The sequence below is a fragment of the Lissotriton helveticus genome, chromosome 1_1 (assembly GCF_964261635.1).
Source record: "Lissotriton helveticus chromosome 1_1, aLisHel1.1, whole genome shotgun sequence".
Taxonomy (NCBI): Eukaryota; Metazoa; Chordata; class Amphibia; order Caudata; family Salamandridae; genus Lissotriton; species Lissotriton helveticus.
Genome location: NC_136057.1, coordinates 2067492149 through 2067512577, shown reverse-complemented (window position 1 = coordinate 2067512577; position 20429 = coordinate 2067492149). Strand labels below are relative to the sequence as shown.

Genomic DNA, 20429 nt, shown 5'->3' with positions numbered 1-20429 from the left:
TATAATTAGATTTCTAAATCCACACTACTTGTGCTAAGCAGGATTTGCAGGTGTCATGAATTAGTGCAAACCTTAGTCCCTTAGTTCTCAACTGGGGTACAATAATAAACAGTTGAACTTCAAATTGATTACCGATGAGGGAGGACAAATGAGTGTTTACTGAGAATCCTACTAGATGTTCCCTAGGCTTTGCCAACTCTTTTTTATAAATGGAACAAAACAATACAAAAGATAAAATGTGCTGTGAGATCACAGAGAATGCAAGCCTCTGTGTGAACAGCTGGAAATGACTGCCAAAAGCTGCTAACTGTGGAGGCAATGGGCTATACCAGTTGTCATCTTATCGAAGGGCTGGTTAGGAAGAGCCCAGTGCAGGATTACAGATGTCATCAAGTCAGTCCTCCGACTGGCTGAATCTTTTTGCTGCTTTTGTAACAAACTTGGTGAACCGTATATTAAGCACCGTATTGTCCGGGTTCAAGGACAGGATAATGGCCTGTCGACAGGAGCGGACACTGAGTTTGTTCTATTCTCCCCATAAGTGAGCCCTACGTTCTTTGAGCGGGGCTGGCCAAAGGAATACTACATGTTCAAGTGATTTCTTACTGGACCCACAATCCCTGCATGTTGTATTGTCATTTAGGCAACGCCAACTGGGTAGATGGTAAACAAAAGGCCATTCCCCCATTATGAGGGACATAAATCTTTTGTTCCAGAAGACTGTGTAGGTGCAAGATAGATATGGTGCCATAATACCTGGTTTAAACCCGGTTATAATCGACCAGGTGCTCTGTCAGAATGGAATGACAGAGACATACTATCATCTTAATGTCCCTTTTGAGGACCTGCTGAGGTGGATTAATGTTGTGTCCTTAGTGGAAAGACACCAGGAGCCAGGTTGTATGTTCAAGACTAGTTTATTCAGTCCTCAGATCAAGTTACAACAATGATGACTCCAGCCAGTCTAGTGTGGTACCAGCCCCACCAGGAGCAGCCTCCCTAGCTGCTCAGCCCATCGCCAACTGCCACATTCACCCCACTCAGTCACCCAGGCATTCCACGCATCACAGGCACACCAACATTCTAATACCAAGACACACTCTGGCTGAGCAGCTGGAGGCAGCAGGGCTAGAATACATGTTATATAATTATGTAGGATATAACAATTACAATCCCAAAATTATTTTGCTTCTGAAAGCTGCAGGGAGTCTTTCTAGATGTAGGCAATATTTTTGCTCCGGTTGACTGGTGGTTATTTCCCGCCAAAGCATTGCCTCCAAGCTGCCTGCTCTTGTACATTTGTAGTTTGTTACATAGTTTGAGAAAGGCACCTGCCTCTACAGCCTTCTGGTCTAAGAGGCCAAGCTCAAGTCTAATCTAGGCAGGAGATGAGGCGTTCGGTAAACTCAGTGCTTGCTTATAAATATTTGCTGTTAGTTTGTTCAACAAGCTGCAATTTTTTGCCAGCATAATCTCCTGTCCATAAGATAAACAGGTAGACATTTTTGCATTCATAGCTATTATTAGTGGAGACAAGCTTGGGCCGGATAGCCGCTTTGCTAGCTTTGTAAATGCTACCTGCAGCATCAATGCTTTAGCTCCAACATCGTGCCGTTGTTTTAAAAATGCACACCTCGTATCTATGTGGACCCATAGGTATTTATAGGACGATCCCCGTTCAATGCTTTTACCATTTAAGAGCCATCCTCCTCCTTGATATTTTTTTCTCCCATAGGTTACTACCCTTGTTTTCAACAGGTTTAACTCCAATTTGTTAATGTGTAGATGTAAAGCTGATAAAGAAGCCGCAATACGCCTACCCTGGTATGGCTAAATAATACTAGGTCATCTGCGCAAAGCAGCTTTCTGACCCGAATGGCACCAATTCTTTTTTTTTGGGAGGGGGGGGAGGGGGAGAGAGGTGGTAGTGAATGTCAAAGGATTGTGATAAATACGAGATGTAGATGTCAAAAATTAAGGGGGCCAGCACACACCCTTGTTTTACTCCACGAAAGGTTTGTATTTTACTTGAGATGTGAGCTCCCTCTCCCAGTTTTATAGGGATCCATGTGCTTGTATGGAGCTGAATGATGGCCTCCAGGACAGGGAATCACTAATTTCTATAGCTTGAACCACAATAATTCCCCCTTGGCACACGGTTGAACGCTGCCTTAAAATCAACAAAGCAGCAGTGAATTGAAGATCTTGAAGCGTCTAGTTAGTCCGTCAAAACTGATATTGCAAGTAGGTTGGTTAAAGTTCCTGATTTTGCCACAAACCAGGTTTGATTGAAGGAGAGTAGATGTTTTTGTGTGACCCACAGTGACAGGTCTCCCAACAGCAGACTGGTGTAGTACTTGGCTTCAACGTCCAGGAGGGCTAGTATCAACCTATAGTTGTTTGGGTCTGATCTTGTACCACCTTTATAGATTAGATGCATGAAAGCTCCACACCAGGACTGTGGTTTCAATGAAGTGGTCAGCAATAATCGAATAAGGATGCTAAGTGTTCGGACCAGAACCCTGCATCCTGCTTGTACAGGGCCTGGGGAAGTCAATTTGGCCCAGGTCACCAGTCAGAGAGGCCTTTGATTATAATGTGTGTTGTTCGAATTATCGGTGCTTCTGGAATGTTGGGGGCCTGTTGATGTGACTTCCATTGCTTTGTTGTCTGTTGTTGATAATGTCCAATTGGTCCTGTCCGGGGATTGCCCAGTTACCACGGCGGAGGTTGTACCCAAGAGGGACTGCAATTGGCTTGTAATAATCGAGGGGGCCATTTTTATTAAGTTAAATGGTAGATAGTCTTCCTTATCTGTAGGTTCAAAGATGCCCACCCTTCTTACGGGATGTTTGCACTGCTTTTTCCCTTCTTACCATGCAATCTCCCATTCACGAGGGACCAGACAGCCTTTGTATTAGAGTTTTTACTTGCATGAACTAATTTGGTTCAGAACTGATCAGAACGTTTTTGATTCTCGTAGGACACCGCTTGCCTGAATGCTTTTTGTGCTTGCTTATAGTTGTTAAATGGCATTTCAGCCCCCGAACTCGTCATAATGTGGAGCTGCGTATGTTCTTCAATTTCTTAATCTCAGCTGTAGTGATGGTATGATTTCCACTATTAAACTGTTGTGTAGTGTAGACAAGGTTTTGAAGCAGTTGGCCTGTGAAAGTCACACATGAAGTCAGTGAGAATTTATCAATGCTCCTAACGCCTAGAAGGGCTCTAAATACTATACAAATATTTGGTATGGAGAAATGTGACCATTTTAGCCTTTTTAGGTTCTACTTGTAGATTCCACTGGCTGTCAAGCTCGTCATGGCATATTGTGCTATGCAGAAAGACACAGTGATTACTTGTGGGAAATGGTTGCTAGCCCCACATGCAACAATGTTATAATTCTCTATCAAAGGAAGCATTTCCCTGTTACAAGTGGTATAGTTAAGGAACGAGTAAGTATGTCCATTTGTTCTTGTCGAGTTTGGTGGTTTGTCCTGGGGTAAACGACAGTTCAGGATTATTTAGCTCATACTGGTGAGTTGTAGTGCCATATATTCACCTAGCTTGCTCTGATTGTCGCCACTGGGCTTGTTTGTTCTGTGATGAATTGGTGTCTGCCTAGACCTGTTTCTTCGTAATCTTCCGGAAGGTCTTGGAAGAGATTTGTATTATAATCCCCTGAGATCAAACAAGCTGTACTACTATGGTCACTTAAGCTGTACATGATGCAAATTAGGTGGTCAAACCTGGACCTTTTCTCACTAGCACTTGGGGTGATATACACGTTTATGAGCAGCAGTTGTTTAATACATTTTGGGCTTCTAATCCTTACACCAGTGATCCAGTTCTCTTCAAATGATAGCTGATCAATTGTTGCTTTTAACTTGCCAGAGACCTAAAATCGATAGCCCACCCTTTGGTCTACCGTACTTATGTGTTTTTGAGGCGGGATTCCTGTATTCTAAATAGCCCTCTAATGGACGGCTTGCGTCACTTCATGTTTCCTGAAGAAGTAGGACCTTGTAGTTCTTTAAGAACATTATCACGTCAGGGGACTGGAGCACACTGATAGTCCGGATGTTTTAGTGTGGACTGCTATTCAAACGCTATTTCAGTCATGACATCCTCCAGATAGGGCTACTGTAAGCCAAGCCCACTCATCTTTCGGATGGTTTGGCACCTCTATCATTTGGACTTTGCTTCCTACTATGGCTCGGCCTAAGGTGTTTTTTAATATTGAAAATGGAGGATTACTTATGTTATTAGAGGTAATCAAAGCCTCTGCTAATATCGTCGGATACCCTCGTTCTTTCTGGGCAATTATTTTGGTACATCACCTATTAAATTGCTCGGATCTTGATAAAGCCAGCTCTTTGATTGCTACTGATGCGAATGTGATTAGTGTGGGTTCAGTGATATGTTGGCCTTTAGGGTGTATAAATTCTATTACTGCGATATCGCTGGATTTACACAATTCGGGAATAAATCTAAACAACAACAACTTAAGGATGTTCCCTCCATTTAAGATGTCATGCGGATCTTGAGAGGGATACTCTGGAATGAACAGCAATTTGGATGTTTGATTTGTAGTAATCAGATCCTGTCCTAGGTCCATGTTGTTGCTCTTGTCCCCTTGGTGGACTGGTTCTTTCCTGCATAGGACTGTTGTTACCCCTTGCTTGTGCTCGTCAAGATGACCGTAATGCTGTTTAGTCACCTTATTGGGGACTTTTTTTATATACTTATGCATTACCCAGGTATTTTGCAATTGTTATCCAAATGCTATCCTTTCCTCCTGACCTTGGGTTGTTGCTGTGCTGCTCTGTAGCCACTTTTCTTTGCTTCACTGTAGTCACATTTACTTTGTCTATGCTGGATGTTGAAACTCCTGATCAGCTAGTGGAGGGCATCGGGGATAATATTGACACTGGTTACTTAATTGGCTCTGCTGGGGTCGGGGTTTGTTATTTCTTCTGCGGGCCTTTCCCCATGTGCACAGTGGTTTGCTTAGGTTTGCTGCAGTAGCCTAATGTCTGACATATTACCTGTATGTCCAACTGCTGCCTTTGGTGGTGACATAGTTGGTTGCAGAAAAGAAAAAGTGCTTTCCCTACCTGTCGAGCCAGTTCCTATTTTGCTTTTATGGCTTAAAAAGGAGTCACGGTTCATTTAAGGGTCACGTGACTGGCCTTATGGCACTGTTTTCGAAGTGTTTTTTTCCCCTCTTACTCAGGTGTCGCTTTTGCAATGATTTTTTCATAGTTCCGTTGCCTGGTCGGACGTCCCCATTGCCCAGTGATGTCATTGTCTTTGGCAAAGTCGATGGTTCAACCCTCAACTCTGTTTGATCTGAGATATTTAACTTGGGTTGTGGGAAATTTCTGCACTTGATGATGAGGCGACGGGGCAACCAGTTTGACTTCTTTAGGTGGTATGTTAGCCCTCAAAACTGGAACTTTATTTTCTGTACTAGTTTCTTGCTTTATGTTATGTCCTTTTAAGAATTTCTGGGCAACTGGGTCAGTTTGATGTAAATGATGTGTCAGTCCCTGTGATCCTACGGGTAATTTCCTGATTTCTGTCAGGACCATGGTGAGGAACAAGAGAAGGGAAAATAAACAGTTGATTATTGGGGAACAGCAGCATACTGATTGTGCCAAATTGACTTTCGATTGCACTTTTATTCTCAATTTGTTAAGGCTTTCCAGTTTGTTGTCTATCCCTACCGTGTGCACTGCAAGTACGTTTAAAAGATAGACCTGAAGATCTAGTTTGTTTGAGTGATGGTTTAATGCAGTAACTGTGGATTGTAGAGTTTGCAGGAGTTGGGGCCATATTGAATTTGGCTCATCCACCACCGTTTCGGGGGCTTCATGTATGATTATGATCCTGTTCAAATCTGCTCGATCCAGTAGAGAGCAGTTGTTTGGCTCTTCTAGCATTATACTGGGATAGTCGTGTTTGTCCAAGTCTGGCAAAGTCTTTGGTGTAAGAAGTTTTATATTTCCGGGCGAGATCCTGGTCCATTGTGCTGCTGGCGGAGTGGGGATATTATTGTTTCTGTGAGATTGGGTATTGTTAATGTAAGAATGATTGGTTTCCTGGAGCGGGGAAAGCCTCAGGTTAATGGGAGAGCCGTCACTTGTGATTGGAGAGGAGTTTTGTACATTAAGACTGCTTTGGAATGTTAACTGACAGTTAATTTAATTGTCTGTCTGAATGACTGACCTCGATTTAAGATTTGCAGGAGCTGGAGGCTTGTCCACGTTAGGTGGACCACCTGAGTGTGCGCAAACACCCTGCATGTGTGGGTGGGCATAAATCATGGCTTGAACAGTTATTTGCACAGTTTCACCTGCCTGAGAGCCTTTGCAGGGTTGTATGGATAAAACTGTCTTTATGATGGAGCAGTTTGTTGCTGTGGATTTTCTGCAACAGTTCTTGAAGTAGTCTCTCAATGTCATCTTATGAGCTCCCGCTGCAGTGTCTACTAGCGAGTTATCCGATTCAGGTAGACTGTCATGTGATATTGGGGTTTCTTCCACTGTTATGTAACTGGAGGGGCGTATATCCTGTTTTGAGGGCAAGTGTGAGGTAGCTGGAGATCCAGGTGTAGAATTCTGTTGCTAGAGTGTTGTGGTTATTGGTACCATTTCCATGGGCTCATAGTTGTTTTTCCTTATTATGCTTCCTGCGTGTTTTATTCGCTATTTCTTTCCTTAATCTTCCTGACCTCATCATACTGTGGTTATGGGTTGCTGTAGCTACACCGCCTCTTCTTCCTCTTATCAACACTCTCTGCAGTGGGTGAGTGGGGGGTGCACTGTGCGTGCACTAAAGTTTCTTACTGTTTTACAACTCTTTACCACCCATGGGCAGGAGTTCATCCGCCTTCCCACCTGTTTAATTGTTTTTTCTTCACACCATGATATGTATTATTATATGGGGGCGTAATCTATCTTGGATATAGTCCTACAATGTCCGGTGTGCGTCGCCTGGTGAGAGGCAGTGGGGGGGTTAAGGTAGGTGGGAAACCCGGGACACAAACACCTTCCAAGCTGTCTTCTTGCTTCCCACCAATCTACACCCCTGACTTTCTAGGGACCACACAGTGTTGGGCATTCAGTCCGCTTTACTTGGCCTCCGAGTGCCTGTGCCCTTCTCAACCGCCTTACAGCCTGTGCCCTTGGGTATCACCTCAATTGCCTTTGACCAGTGCCCGTTAAGTGCTGCCTCACCTCTTAATTCCACATAGATCCTTCTGGGATCGATTACAGGCTGCGCAAGGGTCGAAGGCAGCTTGTCTGGGAGCCAGACTGATGCAGGAGAGATGGGGTGGGGGGCAGGGCAGTGGACACAAATTGCACCAGACTAAATTTGGCCGTCTCAGTGAACCACTGGACCCCCCTGCTGCTTCCTGGGGCTCTTCCTGCTTTGACCAGTGTGTAAACTGAGGGGCTGGGTGGCTGAGGTCTGGTGCTGCAACAAGAGTGGGCGCTCAGCTGACCTCTCCTGGGTGCCGGCATGGCAAACATTGAGGCGCAGGGGCAGGGACACAGGCACGGCTCTGTGGCTCCAATGGTCCGCTAACTGCTTCTGCCGTGACCAACCACCAGCTGATTACCCCCCTCCCCGCCACCTAACAATTCTTCGTTAGTCAGGTCAGGCGTGCGGAGCGGCTCCTTGATTCCTTCGGTTCCGTGTGCGGCTCCATATGTGTCTGCTCTCCTCTCCTTCAGCGTTACGGGTAACAATTCAGGAATAGACAACTGGTCTGCATGAAACTCCTTGGATCCGGGAAAGGTCTGATTTCACCTTCTTACCACCAATTTAACACCAAATACAGCAATTAGCAGTTAAAAGATGACCAGTCAACTTTTTTGAAGGGCCCTGGCACACGTGTCACTATGCTGTTAGTAACATTTGTATTATGTGGCAAACACAGCAAATCCAGAATTTTGCAAAAAAACTTTGCGCCCGCCTAATTACATAATTCCAGTGGCCCTGATTATAATCTATCAGATCAAACACAAGTTTTCATGTAACACACATCCTAAATTTGCATATTTGAAGGTGTTCTCATGTGTGATCATTTTTAAAAAAGGGGCTCTGGGAAATAAAAATGTTCCCAAGGATAACACAACTTTATTAAGCAGGGCAGCTGGGATCAATACCAGGTTTTCTAGCTCCACTTTGAATAGCTCACACACTAAGAGAGTATCTCTTTCTCTTACACATTTTATATCAAAGATACTACTTGCCTAGAATTCTTGGCACATGATGGTAGAGCATAGATGGCAGGCAGAATCCACATAAAAGCTTGGATCGCTTAGGGCTCGAGGGTATTGAGCTGAGCCAGAACCTGGCATCAGGTTCGAGCCTGACCCGAGCTTTTTAGTGGTTCGCCCACCTCAAGCAGCAAGACTATCCACTCATGGCTGTGCAGTGGACCGAGAACTCTGAGAGAACACAACGTCTGTTTGGGATGTTAAGTCTGCTGAACGACAGGCACTTCGATTTGTTTGCTTTCCTACAGAGGCGACATCAGCTCACACTTAATTCCTCATATGTTCACACACAATTACAAACTGAAAAACCCTTCACCACACAACTGTCTATGTGAAGCAACACAATATGCCGAAGACACTCATAGAACAGGAGGAGTTGAGCCAGAGCTGAAATGCAATCAGTCAACTGGCCCCAAAGGCAGGTATCGTAGAGAACCCGGGAGCCCTGATTCAACTGGTCAGAGCAGCTGCAAATCCACTGCACCAATGTAGTGAGTTAGCAGCGCCAGGCACTGCCTGTCCCAGGATTACATATGTGAACAGGCAGGTTCAACAGATATTTCAGAGCAAACAGAGAGAGAGAATATACCATTAAACTTTAAGACTTCTACATTATGCAGGTGACAAAATCTTCAAACTGTTCCAAATTCTCTCCATTATGGAAGATGGGAGTGACTATTATGGCACCAGAGCCGTATTGGAAGCTCATTTGAACCCCTTGGGTCAACCCAGATTACGAACGTTTTTAACCGAGACACACCTAACAAAGGGAGGGAGAGTCATTAAGAATGTTCCACAAGGAAAGTTCAGAAGCTCCTGCAGGTATGATCACAGATTATGGAAAGTCAGCTCTTCTTTGTCATCTAATTCGGTGCACAACCTGAGATGACCCTTGATTTGATATTAATAATTGGGAGATCACACAAACGATGTTTAAGCAGAGCAAATAAAGTCTGCCAAACCCAAGATAATGGGTAAGACCGAGTTAAACATGCAACATTAAATCAGAATTTATCAACTTCATCAGATGCAGACAACCATTTAATATTTGCAGCCAGACCTAAGAGTGGAAGCACACAAAATCGAATGAACTGTGAATACTGAGGTGCTAAATCTTACCCTGGCACCACTTACCCCACTCAGGTTAACATGTATGCAAACTGCAGCAAGCTGAATCTCTTCACATCTTATGGGTGGATGATGAGGAAGATATCTACAGAGGAAGGTGGCTCCCAAGCAGTACCTGAAAACTGAGGAATCGGCAAAACACACTGAGACCTCCCACTTACAGTGACCCATAGGAAGAAGACACTCCCCAATGAGCAAAGTCCAGATTCAAGGACTGACAACTACAGTGCTAATTGACTGAGGAGCATCAGTGAACATGATGGAAAAAGACAAACACTTTAAAGAGATACACATATGCCACAGCAAATGCCAAGACCACTGTGTGCACTGTGCAGGGCTGACACCACTTTTACTTGCAGATTTATTTAGAACTAGGGAGATGTCACCATCTGAACCTAGACTGAGAAAGGAAACGGCCTGCTGTTCATCCGTGCTACAGCTGAAGAAATGAGACTAATATTCTTAGCAAACAATGTTAATGGTTCTAGCAATAAAATGCACTTCAAGAGTTTGGTCACCTATGCAAGAGGTTGGGTTGCCTCAATGAAAAAACCCTTCCATTACACACTGAAAATGATCATCAACTCAATCACAGTGAGGAACTGAAGGATAGCAGCACTCATTGTGAGACTTCTGTTGGAAGCAGCACTCCGGAATCTGGAAAGTCTCAATGTCATCAAGAAAGTTTCTAGACCAACGGCGTCAGTGTTGCTCATGGTGCCAACATTCAAGACCAAACAATCAGAGGCAATACGAATATTTATGGACATGAGGCTACCAACCAAGCAATTTAAAGACAAAACTGTGAACTAATTTTACGCCTGCTTAAAGTACTATCACAGTCCTTCTTAATTAACATGCATTTTAAATGTACTGCAATCTAGCATTCAGATGTTGGACACTGCATGTTTACAGTGTATGTTTAGCCTTACTGCTCACGTAGCTGTGACCTTGAATGGAGGATGGCATAAACAAGCGAGAACTTCATATTTAGCGAAGTCAGCTTTTCTACCAAACCCCACTGTATCAGAACGTCAAGGTCTTCTCACATTCTTCCTACAAGAAGAGCTAGACACTTGCTCATTAGCAGCTATCTGAAGTTTTGTTTAGTACCATGTGTTCTGTCCTCCACTTGCTGCATTATAGAAAATGTATAATAGAAGGTCAAAATCGAAGTAAATTTGGCATCGTGTGCCACAATGGTGAAGCACTGGTCTGTTGAAACTGCAAATTCGCACTTAGAATATTTTTGCTGCTTGCTTGATTTTGTGATCAAACATGAATTAGATTTCATGAATTAGATTTAGAGTATTGTTTTTCTTAAATACATTTAAGACCAATAAATTACTACATCCTCGCAGACCTCAACAGTATTAGGTGGTTCTGGTTGCAACCATCTGATCCTTTACAAAATCAAGTCATTACATTGCTGAGCTTTCTGGACTTGACTAGATCTCCTATGAGGTAACGCTCTTCCACAATGCAACACTGGAAGCCTGTGACTAAGTCATGAATATCTACAATCATATTTTATATGTATCACCATCAACTAAGCACCATGATTCAAGCTCACTGAGTGCAGATTCAGTATAAACCAAGACAAGAACAAGTTTGTGAAAGTTAGAATTCATTTCAGTTCTTCAGTTATGTCTTTTCAAATCAAGAAGTGAGCACTGGAACTGGAAATGTGTTGAAAATCTGTAACTTCCTAGGCATGAACAGCTACTGCAGACGGCTCATCCCAAACTTAGCAACAATGAACCGAACCACTTTGCCACTTGACAAAGCTGTGTCTTGTGGAACTTAGTTTGACACACATCAATCATTGTAACAAAAGATAAAAGAAACTATGGTTCATCATTCCACAATTAAGTATTTTTAACTTAACCAGTTGTTCCAGGTTGCCTACGAGTAGTACTCACACAGGAAAAACATTGAGACAGCTGGGCCCAAATCCCCTTTGCAAGCAGGACGTCGACTGACCCCGAACCAAGATATTCTCTAACTGAAAGGGAGGCTCTCACCATAAAACGTGTTTGTGTTCACTTTCCACTTGTATCTATTTGGACACAATTTTCAACAAATAACAGACCATAAAATCCAAAACCTTTGTTTCTAGGCAGCTCACCATGCCCTCCATCATGCATTGAAATGGTCTCCTCGATTGAAAAAGTACAGGTTGTCTGTGGTCTTTAAATAATCTATGCTGCCACCTTGCAATCTAAGGCCATAGAAGAACATGCAAACTTTGTGGCTCAAACAGAGTGCCCCATGGCAATATCGCTATTGTAGGTAAATGATGTTACAGCTCAACATAAATGCCTACACAAATAGCAGCTTTAAAGAGCGACTCATGAAAAACATTCCTTTCTGGAATAAAAATCAGTGAAAGCTGAAACACGTCTAACCGCTAATTGAGCACAACTAACAAGGAGTGGACTCAAAGGCCATCACGGGAAAGCAAAGGCAAGGCTGTAAGGCTGTAAGAAAAGGTCTGGTTTCCCCAAAATGTATTGACCCATAGGGGAAGCAGTGGTGAGTGCAAGGTGTGTCAAGACAGACTATAGCTCCTAGTTCTCACAGACTGCATCAAGTATTCAGTAGCTGAAATAGTGTTCTCAACAGCACTGGAGTGTGTTCAACTAGAAATGGAAAAAACAACAGACACCTACCGCATTCCGGTCATTCAAAAAATTGATAGTGATCCTTCTCTCATTTTCACAGTCACGAGTTTCAATCATATCTACACCATGTACGAACTCTACAGCTCTAAATCACTCCTAACTGGGCACAAGCTAACAGGGAAGTGGAATAATTCAGAAGGACTCACAATAAGACCCCAGGAATATGTGTGAATCGAAATGAGGACTTCAAATGGGTTGTACATGCATATCTGCACAACTACCTCAACACCCCCCATTGCAGTACCCTAAAAGCTACCAAGACCATGTTTGAGTGGCAGATCAATGACACTATACTGGTGGCACCACAGTGGAAGCGGCCAGTACAAGACGCACTGAACAGTCAAGGATGCAAGAGAATCAAGAAGAATGCCAGCAAGGAGTGGATGGCCCTGCAAATGAGCATTCACGTTGGAGCATGCTGTTGGTCAGAGCAGTTTGGAAGGTTCACGCCCCATACGAGAGGCACCTGTGATTTGTCACAACCATTGAGGCACCATGGTCACTGCAGTAAAAGATAGGGGCACTTACTCACTTGTCCATGTTTAAGAAGTTTGCATTCAAGTGACAATGCAAAAATGGCCAATGGTGATTGATAGGAAGATACAAAGGATTACTCACAGTGGGATAACGAATCACCAGCCAGCTAATGAATTGTTAAAGAGAACCCCCAGGTTCTGTAGCCCCAGTCTAAAAGGATGGCTAGACGGTCATTCTTACTGCCAGAACAGAACCGGCAACTCATTAGTTTCTTCATAGGTCAGAGAGCCAGTAGCATTCTGAGACTGCAAATATCACTGGAGATTAGTAACAAGTAGGGAAGATAGTTCTGCGAGTAAGGCCAGGGTGACAGCTAGTCAGTTTGGCAAGGAACTGACAGCCTCAAAACATGTTCCGATGTGCAGGGGAACAGATTGCAATCATATAGGAAAGTCATGTATACAGCTTAACAGAGATTTAACATCCATAATTCAACCAACGAAATTTTAGGTGATGGGACGTTATCCTAAGAAACTGCTCCGGTTCTTGAGCTTCCTCAATCAACTTAATTCAAAGGCTTTTGACATAAGTGCCAGAGCAGTCGGGGTGCTTCTCACTTTGCCACTACTAGAGTCTGATGACCCGCTCTCAGTGAACAAAAGCTCTACACCATTAAGAAGTTACAACCATTCGGCTTGGAATAACTAGGCTCTCATTTCGAGTGGCCAATTAGTTCTGATGGGCTTGGTAATATCGGTTACCGGACCCACCAGAATTATGAGTTTAGGAGAAACACCGCTACACTGTCGTAGTCCACCCAGAGATTTCACCTTCTTCAAGCAGGCTATGTGTCTGGGTAGCATCCTGGGTATATATGTGAAAATTGGCCTGGTAAGTCAAATTTTCACGTTATATTCAAATAACTCATAATATCCACAAATTTGATGAAGAAAGAATGAAAAAAGTATCCTTTCGCAATTTTCTCATGGAGATTATGGAAGGTGCTTCAAAAGCTAAAATAAGGGTACAAAAAATTCACAAGTATCTTCTTCTGAATGCCATGTTGTTGGAATAATACATGTAGAATTGAAATAGTTTCCTTGGATGAGACTGGCGTAAATGAATAAAATGAGGGGGTTTGTTTTAGTCTAGAGTCATGGTTGAAGCCCCAGAAAGCAAAATAAGCAAACATGTTTTATAAACTCTTGTTGGGATGGAAAGTCCCTTGCATAATGACGGATGTGCACCCCTGTCCCAATTGTCCCAGCTGCATGAATATCTGGATCCCTGGTACTTATTTTTGATCATTGGCTAAAACAGATAATGTGTGTATGCCATGACCTATGCCTGTCCGACAGTAAGGCAGTTTGGTTAGCTCAGGACCAAGCACCAAGTGCTACCCTCATAGTGGTAGAGGGCTATTGCCCTTACAAGAAGTTAAGCAAAAGGAGTGAGGTGGTGGCAGCATACCCATTTTGTGTTTAGCAGTGCTCAGCAGTGTGAACAGGACTGTTTATCTGTGTCACTGGAGTGGTGCCTACTGGCCCACTCATGTAAAGTTCAGCTGATGTATACATAACTCATCCTTGGCCTATGCGGTGAAGGTGTATGTCGCCAGACAGCATGCAATACTTGCATATGTGTGCTGGGATGTATGTGTGCCTGTGAGTTCCATTTTGGACAGCCAGGGCCTGAAAAAGCTAGTGGAAGTGAGGACTGCAACCTCAAAAAACGAAAAGTGGATTGATAACATTCCCGAGGGATGGAGTGGAAATATACACAGAGGAGGAAGGGTAGCAGAGCATCCTATCTCCACATCAAAGGTCCCTTTTATTCCAGGAACATTTACTGGTCAGTGGGACCTGCGCTCATTGTCAGGGAGATGGTGGGACTGGTTAGGTTGGAACTGTAACACCAGTTAATCATGAAAGAGGGGAAGGTATAGGCCTTTGAACCTTAATGAGAAGTATTTCATTGGAGGCTGACAGGTGTGATACCCAATTACTCCCTTAACCTGTGTTTTGGGTCTTCTGTGGCACAATAACCCTTGTTAGAAGACAGGGTACAGGAGAGGGCACGTCAAAGGAATCTACACCCACTACCCAAATTTCTAAGGGTCAGACACCAAATTACATTTGTGTCTAAAAGAGTGTATAAGTCTGACACTTTATTAAACAATAGTAATCAATGGTAGATAGGATCACCAAGTCGTCTAGGGCCGAAACCAGGACTAGGGACCCAGGTCTTAGAGTCTCCCTGCTGAGTGAGGAGCTATCACCTAGAACACTTGCCCCGAGCCTGGAGCACCAGCCTTCTGCATGTCTGCCCAGACTAGTAGATCCTGAGAGGGGGTGGATGAAAGCATGTGGAGGGAGCAAGACTCATCAGGGATCCTGCCAAGTTAATTCCAGTGAATGAAGTACGAGGCGTCTAGTAGGGACTGATATACATCATAAGACCCCATACCCCAGTATGTCAGGACGGGGCCACCGGGACGTATGGACAGTCGCCCGTGTGTAGAACAAGTCGGCAACACCTGTGAGCCAGGTGGGGGCCACTGTGGAGGCAGGGCTGTTTCCCTGGATAGTTGTGGCAAGGCTGCTGTAAAAAACACTTACTGATTGGCAAGGAGCCTCGGAAAAGGTCATAGAACACCAATGCGGGCTGCCTGGAGACTGAGGTGGCCCGACGCGTCATTGGGGAAATGACTGCAAGAGGTCATGGACCTTCAGTATTGGGAGAACAGAGCGCACAGAGAGGTGTTCTGGTCCTCCAGCACGTGCCAGCTGCCATCAGGTCAGGTAAAATTGTTCAAGGCGGCAGGCCTGTTGGGAACTTACACAAATTTAGAGCATAGAACTGTTGAAATTGACTCTGGAGGTCAAAATTAAACTGTATCACGTGTTGACTAGCGTAGGCCAATCTGAAAGTCACCTTCATTATAGAATGGGGAATGATAAGCCTCACTAAATGGGACAGAGGGCCGTGGGAATCCACCCAAGATAATGCTAGTGTACTGGCATAAACAGACCGTGGATATTTATTGTGTTGCCTTTATGTTTTCTGTGATTATTTTAAAATGCAACTTTTTTCATAAAAGCAAGTATTTGCCTGGACAATCAACTTATTGCTGTTACTGTTAGAACTTTGAGTCTTACGTCTGTGTAAGCCTCACACCTACCTACTCCTCTAAGAGGCTTGAACTGCTTGTCCCGCGCTACCATTGAGAGTCAAGTGCTGTCCCAGTTACCCAGGTTCCATAAGTAGGTCAGACCCTTGTACAACAGCAGTAAAAGGCCACAAACTCTGCATTTGAGTTCAGCAACTCCTGCTGGCACTGTAGCCCTAGAAAATGGTTTCTGACAATTCTCAAATATGTTCCTCATCCACGTCAGTAAAAAGTATTGCATGTACTTCCAAAACTAGTAGGAGTTGGTCATTTGACTCCTTTGTGGTCGGTCTACTGTAGCTCTACCAAGAAGTTCTAATGAACAACTGGAGTGCTAACATTCTGTAACACAAACATAAGGCTCCTGATAGCCATTTTGCTGGAATAGGAGCTGATGAATTTAAAGACTTTCATATGAAGCACAGTGAAGTAAATGAGCATAGAGGTGTTAAAGAGTCAACTGGAGTTAAAACCATCACTGCAAATCAGATAGCTGTACACCATCAAAATTCTACCCAACCATCAAGACATAATGCTCTTGGTCCCTTTACATGTGGGTTGCCCGGAAATGCCTAAGCAGGGTTTCCCAGCTGATGAAACCGGTACTCCCCTACTCTCCTGCTATCACTCTCCAGGGCCTACCAGGAACCATAGGGCCCTTCACTGTCAAACAGTTATGAGTGTGGCACGATTACTCCTTAAACACAGTGGGTGACCTCTTTCACAATGGCCAGATCCTCAAGTTCCATCAACTATGCCAAAATTACAACATTTCCCCAAGTCAGTTCTTAACAAACAGACAGCTGCTAGTGGCGCTTTGATTGCTTTGGGTGAGATAGATGTAGAACCACCTACTCACGCGGTGATACATACTTTATACATTATGGGAACAGGGACGATACCTCATCACATGGGTAAATAAAGCTATCAGGCAGCACACAAGGACCCCACTGACGCACCTTCGGCACTTTTGGGAAGAAGACGTGGCTTGACCTTTCCATGACCCCGAAGGATCTAAAGTTCTAGAGTCCCTCCAGGCCATCTCCAGGAATGCTCATTTTAAAAACATCCAATACATGATCCTCCATATGGCATATCTCACACCTTCCTGGCTAAACCGCATGTTCCCCACGGCCAATCCCACTTGCCCTAGATGCCATGCCCAAGCGGCCATCTTCCAACACATGCTTTGGTCATGCCAGAGTAGAGCACGTTTCTAGCACGACATACATGCTTCACTGGCCAAGTCACAGAACTTACACCATTAAACTCCAGGAAGGCTATGGCCCTAGGGATTTTCCCTAGGAGGAAGTATCAGAAGTTGAGGGTATGCTTTGCCAACCTTGCCCTCCTGTTGGCTAAGCTCCTCCTAAAAATGCGCTGGAGAGCTCAACTAATCCCCAGCTCTTCCCCGGTGGCACAGGACGGTACTTCGTTGGCATGAAGTGGAAAGCTCCGCATTACGATGGGAGGAAGCCCGCCAAATAGGCAGATGCCCCATAGCGGCAGCCTGGGACACCATGCTTATACAGTTTAGGAACGGACCAAGGAAGACACTCCTCTCCGCACCTCCCTGTGACCTCTAGTCCCTGGAGTACCCTAATACCCTGGAGTCACTGATGGTATACAATGGTCCCAGACTCTGCGTAGCCCCGTTCACCATGTGTACTAAACAAATCCCCCTGCCTCTCCCCTCCTCTCTGCCCCCTAGTGGTATCGGAACATGTCGAACAAAGCTCCATCTGGTGCCGGCTCTCATAATCGCCACCGCTATCATAGCCCATCGGGCCACATCTCCATTAACCCCTCTCTACATCAACCTAGTGAAGCCTCTAGTATCTCTACCTGGTTATGCCCCCCAACCCTGAACTCTTCCCCAATCTACAGCCTTCCCCACTAGTTGACCGAGGCATAATTTATTAATCTCTACTGGGTTACTCCTATCCGAATAGGATACTCAGGGTAATTCAAGTGACAGCAACACACTGAGCAGATGCACACAGTTCAATGACTCCTCACTCATAGTTTAAAACGAGTCATTGCACTTTTCTTTTGTTAATATACAAAGAACACACAAGAAACTATTTCCCGGCAATGGCTACTATTTTCCTCTTCGCATTCATTGTTAAGTTAATGATTCCTGCAACTTTTTATTTTTTCTAACACTGTAGTAATGAGACTATCGGTGGTTGATTGCTTCCTTACCTAAAATGCTGTATTTGCCGATGTCAAACACCGCAAAATCTCAATAAAAACTGCTTATAATAATGCTGCATTCTCATTGGCCTCTATCTGTCCAATATCTGCCCAGGAGAGTCATAGTTAGTACATGAGACAAGAATCATTACTTTATTAGTTTACAAATCACTGCACCATATTCCCATAAGTGCTCTTTGTTAAACTGTAGAACTCTCATATAGAATTTGAGTGTTCACTTATCTCAGAAAATGTGCTGCTTGAAAAAAGACAGTTTAAAATCATTCCAATTCCCGGGCAGTAGCATGACAATCTTCATAAAAAGGGCTCTCATCTCTGATGCTACAAGTTCCTAAAATAGACTAGTCCCCAAGAAATGTCCCTTCCATATTTTGCGATCATATATTTCAAGTGTTCCCAGTTATGAACATTGTGTACTCCATGAGAGTTTTCACTATATTTTAAAATAGTTGTCACACTATTCATGTGATTTACAATGTTACTCATTTTCAAATAGGCTTTAATTAATTACAGTTTAAAATTGTTGTTTATAAGGCTTGCAAAGAGGCTTTTCAATATATAGTTAATATTAATTTTGAAATATATTTCATTAAAGCTTTATACTTAATTCGCAATGACAAATATTTTTAAACCAGAACATGTTCATGCAGGGGGTGCACCTACAGATAATAGGAAGTGGGAAACGTAAAGAGAAAAACAGATCATCAAAACTCATTTGGAGAATTTCGGTACTCAGGAGCACAAATCATTTTTAAATAGATCCATCTGCACTTCTAAAAATATACTCCCATGTAATGAAAGTGAAGATTAAGAAAACTACTATTCTTCCAAGTTGTTACTATTTTAAAACTAATGAGATAGTAAGTGCCAGCAAGGTAGGCTAGTATTAGAAAACAGAGATGGACAAAGGATGCAGGTTATAGGTAGGTGTCTTTCTCGTTAACTATTTTAGCCCTTGAAAATATATTATGTCAACAATTAATAAAAACCCATAACCATAACCCCTTACTACCTGCTTACTAGAACCTGCTCCAAAGTAAAGACTTTAAATACAGTAAGCCTTTTCCCAGCAATATGGTGCTCAGGAGTACATTGTGGTTGTCATGAATGCAGAATTTTAGCATTCTAGTGGATCTCCTTGGCGAAGCTACAGCAGAACTATCAGTAATCACGTCATAAACTGCTTATGCTGTTGGAAGCCAATCTATCACTCAGCATATCCTTCGTTTGTCCTCATATGGATGAGGAAACTATTTGTTAATTTACAGAAAGTGTGTCCTCCTTTTAGATTCTGGGGCACTAACCATAACTGCCATAAGAAATTCATGAGAAAAAACAATTTTCTCTCAAAGATGGTTAATGAAATTCAAGTACAGATAAGCATTTTCCACAGGGTGAAATCGTCTTATAATTCGCTGTTAATTCCTAAAATTACTATGGCAAAACCAATAAATTATGTATGTTGTGACAAAAATCTGTTATAACACCTTCTATGGCCTCCTCTTTCCGACCCTAGAAATCAGGCATTCACTACATTTCAACAGGACAAAACCGGTACAGCTTTATCACCACAACAAAAAATCCAACAGGTATGATATGCTTCATGTATCCTTCCAAGTAAATAGTACCAATAAAAATACACCATTTAACAAACAATTATGTGTCCCAAATTTCATGGATGATTTGCAAAATGCAATAAATATGACTATATTTTTCTTAGAAGATAACAAGACGAAATACAAGGAGCTAACAAGACTAGAGAGTAGACAAGACTATAGCCTCGCTGTTCAGTATTTGAAAGACAATTACATTGATATTCGCAGCAGAATGTTTTTTTTAGCTATGTTACACCTGGTAAATGCTCATGCTGATTTAATTATGTATTGAGGGATTCATATAGTGCTGACCTAACCACCAGGAAAAAGGTGTGTTATACAAAGAGCTTAAGAACTTGACAAAGTAACATTTGGGCAACAGAGTGTTCAGAAAAACAAAATATTACAAAAGACCAATGGGGAATGTTGACAGCTTGCACCCCAGGAACTGGAATCCATCCACTGTAGAAGTGAGAGGAAAAAAGCGTTTAAGGGATTGAGAAAAGCTCCAGATTAGTGTGAGAGGAAAACAAGTTTTTTGACGCTTTGACAAAAGCTCCGGATTAGGGAGCTTTTCCCTGGTTATTGGTTTCATGCTAATATAATTCTGCTTGGTGGCAACTGAAATTAACATTCTTAGCTGGTGGGTCAGTGAGGAAAACCATTGAAGCTTAAACCGGATGTGAATGGAGTACAAAGAAACTGGAGAATAGTTACACCCATTATTTACCGCCTGTAGACTGAAAAACGTAAGTAGCAAGAGCAATCTAAAACAATATTAATAGAACGGCAAAAGCCCATCTGCAGATGGTATGACCACAAGGTTATTATGCTTTAACATTGTTGATAAACTTGTTTTAACCGGTGC

At 43.2% G+C, this 20429-nt stretch overlaps 1 protein-coding gene across 1 annotated transcript in view; it reads right to left on the bottom strand.

The window, feature by feature from the left end:
• PIGK (phosphatidylinositol glycan anchor biosynthesis class K) overlaps positions 1 to 20429 on the bottom strand; it is a 382594-nt gene that overhangs the window by 259122 nt on the left and 103043 nt on the right. The window lies entirely within an intron of this gene.